Source organism: Aptenodytes forsteri, unplaced genomic scaffold (genome assembly GCF_000699145.1).
Source record: "Aptenodytes forsteri isolate BGI_AS27 unplaced genomic scaffold, ASM69914v1 Scaffold472, whole genome shotgun sequence".
Lineage (NCBI taxonomy): Eukaryota > Metazoa > Chordata > Aves > Sphenisciformes > Spheniscidae > Aptenodytes > Aptenodytes forsteri.
The window spans coordinates 13,711-18,468 of record NW_008796038.1 but is presented as its reverse complement, the minus strand read 5'-3'; positions in this window follow the sequence as shown (position 1 = coordinate 18,468).

The window sequence follows — 4,758 nt, the reverse complement described above, 5'->3', positions numbered from 1 at the left end:
CAGGCCGAGCAGATCATCCACCTGGTCACACCGCACACAGGTGGTGTCTCTGCCGCCCTCCGGTAGAGCTGACAGGCTCAGGCACTCCCTGCAGCCAGAGACCTCTGTGTCTGTGTGCTTGTGTGAGGGCTCCATCTGGGTCGCCACATTGGCGACAGCTTTCAGCCGAGTGGAAACCATAGCTGGTCCTCTTCTGGGAAGCGACGAGTACCTGCCCGCTCACCTTCCCTGCACGCTGTCTGGCAGCTCAGCGATGCTGTCATGCAAGAGAAACAGTTACACCAAACTGTGCTTGAAGGGCCTCAAGCTGCAATATTTTTCTGCCATGTGTGGAAGAAAGGTGTATGATACAACCATTAGCAATGGCGACATTTGACCTCCATCAAACTGGAGCATTGCGTGGAAAAATCATGGCAGCTTCTGGGACTGTTTAAAAAAACCCCAAACCCCAAAACCCACAAAACCCCCCCTTTTCATTAGGAACCAATGGCTGTAAATTTATTTTATTGAAGGCTTTAGATACCTTAAATTGGACATGCTGTGTGATAGTCAAGACTTCTACTTGTTCTGCAACTTTGGCAGTTTGAGGCATTAAATAGTTCATGAAAGAGTAAAGTTCTATAGTGTAATTGCAAAAGTAGCTTTAAGTAGACGTTAATTTGTTTACACCACTTGGCTTTGCACACAGAAAGGAGTTTGATTAGTGCAAAATGCTTGATCCTTCATATTAAAACATCATTTTCTAATGCACGCACATTTTTGTTTGACATCGGTCATTGCAAACATTATAACCCTCAGGCAAAATAGGAAAGGATTTTGTCTATAAACATCAGTTTGTAAGGGTGATGAAAGCCACAGGAACTGATCATCAAAAGTTATGACTGTTGGAGGTATGTGCTGTTTGCTAATGACTAGATTTTGATGAGGCTGCCTACTTGCTGACTGAGATAAGGCAACTGTACAACTTTGCCTAGGGCTGACAATGGCCCAACTCTTATGACTTGTTTACGTTTGATATCAATAGTTATGACTTTTTTTTTTTAGGACTGTAAAGTTAATTTGCTTTTTCAGTCGTAAACGTTTGTTCACTGATCTTTTCAGCCAGGTTTTGATGACTGACATCTTTCTTCTAAGTTCAGGTGCAGTCATCTTTTCACGTACAAAATAATGTGATAGATTACTATGCAGGCAAATAGTATTGTGTTAATATTTAATCTTCTCTTCCACTTGAGGAAGTTACCTATTGAACAAATTGCTCATCTTTTTTAAAAAAGTCTCTAGTGTAAGTTATTAATTTCAATTAATTAATTTAGTTCTCACTTCAAATACATAACTTTTAATTTCTTCAACTGCTAACTCCAATTCCTGAAGCATTAACACCTCTTAGTGTGTTCTTTCGTTTGAAACTCATTTTCCCACTAGTTCTGCTACTGAATTTGCTTTAAATGTCTCTACCTCACCTATGTTCCCTTTAAAGAAATACTCACACATTTACCCAAAACCTCATCATTCTTTCCGATGAGATGGCCTTTCCTCTTCTTGATGTGCTTGAGGTATCTTCCTGTTGCCTTAAGTTCCTGAGAGTAGAACTGCAGTGGAGAGGGTCATTTCAGGTGCTCAAAGAAGTAAATCTTTTCTTTGTCAAGGTGAATAGCATGTGACTTCCTCCCTATTCTCCCAGCATCAGTCTGGTGAAGTGCCTCAGGCTTTCTTTGTTGGAGAACAGACCTGTCATTATTCATTACAGCTCTTGGAAAGCTTCCAACTAATGAGTAAAGCAAAGCAAATATTTGGCACGTACAGAACAGCTCTGCAGAAACAAGATGGATTCCTCATTCTTGAAGCATATCTTGGGAGAAATCAACAGTGCCACATCCTTTCCATGAGCACCTTGCTTTGGGTGAGGCTCTGGGGCTCCTGTTGCTTAGGCCTCCAGCAGTGACAGCAAAACCCCTCTCCCCTTCTGCTCAGAGAGGTTTAATCCTCAAAGGAATAGCTAGTGTGCATTTATAGTCAGCCTCTTCCTGGGGATGTGTTCGGATGATAGCAAATAGGGGCCAAAGCTAAACAGGGGCATGAAGCAGAAAGTTGCCAATAAGGAGCTGTTCAAGGACATAATTGTACCCACACAATCTGTTTAATTTTTTTTTTTCCTCTGAGCACCTGGAGGGCCATCCTGACCATCATGGTGTCACTCCCATCTCCATTGTCCTGCACTAGACCAGCAATGACATGCTCTTTGTTGTAGCTGTTATGCCATGTTATGCCTCATGGATGACATCTATGTGTAGATGGAGACAACGAGGACTCATCTGCAAGATCTGAAAGCTGGAAAAGGGATGGGGGAGGAGAGATCTGTAAAGCTCTTGCCAAACCGTTAGAAATATCTCTCTGCAAACAAAAGCCCATTCTCTACCTCTGATGAGGTTGATGCCAGGAAAGTACGTTGGTACTAGGATGCGGTGAAACATTTAGCCATATCTCTCTGCAAACAAAAGCCCATTCTCAACCTCTGATGAGGTTGATGCCTTGAGGAAGGTACGTTGGTACTAGGATGTGGTGAAACATTTAGCTAGCACTGAAGAAAGGTCCTGGACAAACAGTGAGGGATAATGTTTGGCTGGGGTGTGTCCAGACCATCCATCACTCAACACTGTGTTTTTGTTATCCACCAGCTCATGAATTCCCAGCCTCCGTTAGTAGGTCTCTGCCTCTTTTTCTACATCAACTTGTGATCCCTCTCTTCTCTGAGTGACACAACCGGACTGACATCCAAAAACAGTCGTGGGATGGGGTCACAGCAGGCACACAAGAGGTTAAGTTGTAGGATAGTGGAGATGGAGGGCAGGGTGCTCCAACTTTTGGCTGATGCCTCACCCAAAGGCAAGGTCTTTGATATGCATATGCATATCTAGCCTGGTAGTGGATGAGGTGAGCTTTCCTGAGGTTGCAGACACTTTCTAGGAGGTCCCTGTGTCTTGACTGACCCTTTTTTGTGTGAATGGGAATCTGTGGTCTTGTATACAAAATGAACAGAGGCCTTCACACAGTTTTGCCCTGAAAAGAAGCCAAAGAGTTTCTTCCAGCTGAAGAGCAAGAAGCTCCTTGGATGCTCGTCCATGCTCTTCCTGCAGAAATCCTGCTTGCAGATAGCCCACCACAGCCTGGAAGTACAAGGGTGGAAACCCAGAGATGAGTGGCTACAGACACAAGCTTCAAATCCTGTTGGATCAGAGACCAGGAGGTGTTCAAGCTCTGGACCTTCACTTCACCGTACATGATCACCAGGTATTTTGACAGATGTCCAGGTACAGCTCATTTTCCAACTTCCCTTGCCAGCATATTTACACATGTATGTGTTTTGTAGCATTAAAAAAAAAAAAGAAAAAAAAGAAAAAAATGGTGAGACACTTAATGGTGTCATAATTTTTGGTACTAAGGGCTTTTTTGGGGCAGGTAACGTAATTCTAAAAGCACATTTGATCACTGAACAATAGACACTATATAAAACTCATGCTTTATAGAGGATAATATTTACTGCCTTGGTCATCAGAGATGTGCAGTTGTAGCATCAGGGGGATAAAAATGAACAGTTCATAAAGGGAACCGTACATCTCTAGGGAAAATAAGCTATTTGTCAGAGATAATCCGAAAGCTTCCTATGACCCGTAGAAGGAAAGGGAGCCTCTTCTTGGTTCCCAAATTCACCAAAAGCAAAAGTATTGGAAGAAGTAAAGCTTGCCTTTTGGCTCACGCCAAACTCCATGCAACTCCGCCGAGGTTGCAACCCCCTCTAGTGGGATGACACTGTCTTTGCATGGAGTATTTTGTCAGACACAACAGCATGAATTTATTCAGTTTGACTTCCCTTCCCCATGTCTTTTCACTTGCTAAAACTCCCCCTCTGCAGTGTGTGCATGTTTTCATTGAAGGATTTTTTTTTTTTTTTGTTCATTGAAATAGCCTCAGAAGAATGCAAGGTTTCCAGAGAGGGGAGGTTTTATGCAAAATATTTAACACTGATTTATACACAGACAGAGACTGCTGTCAGTTTGGGGAGGGCACATATTTTATCTTCTAATATCAAAGCAAGTGAGGACATAGATGCCAGCTTGCAAGTAAGAAGGCTTTTTTTCTCCCCAAAGAGACCTCCTCCAAAACATCCAATGTCAAGCTCACATTGCCACCTAGAAAAACCTACTATTCCCCTGTCCCCTTTTCTCCTCCTTCCTCACCCTGGTTCTTCCTTCTATTAAAAGTAGTTCAGGATTGGAGACAGTCCACCCCCCTGCTTTACCTCCAAGTCTTCTAAACCTGTTCCTGCAAAAGCACTTTGCAGCATGGCTAAGGCAAACATCAGGTAACTACTAGGACAGTAAAACAACACTTTTTTTACAGCACAGTTGTCATGGATGGAGTGAGACTGCACTTCACTTGTGAGAGAGAAGCAACAATACACTTTAGTGATATAAAGTGTGAGTTAACAAAGTTCAATGGTAAATGTGACAGTGGTTTAACAAGATTCGATGGCAAGGTACACTTGATTATTTACTGGCAAGGAATCTCTCAACCTCGAGGAGTAACCTTGAGAGGTGTCCCTACTCAAGGGGAGATCCTGGTGTGCAGCCTGCTGCCATGCAGGAGAGCTCAACGGGCCCTGGGCTCCCCACTGTTTATAGAGTAAGATGGTTGACTTATAGTCATATGCATATCAGCAAGTCATTTGACTCACTGCTCCAGGCAGCCCTTGGCGACTGT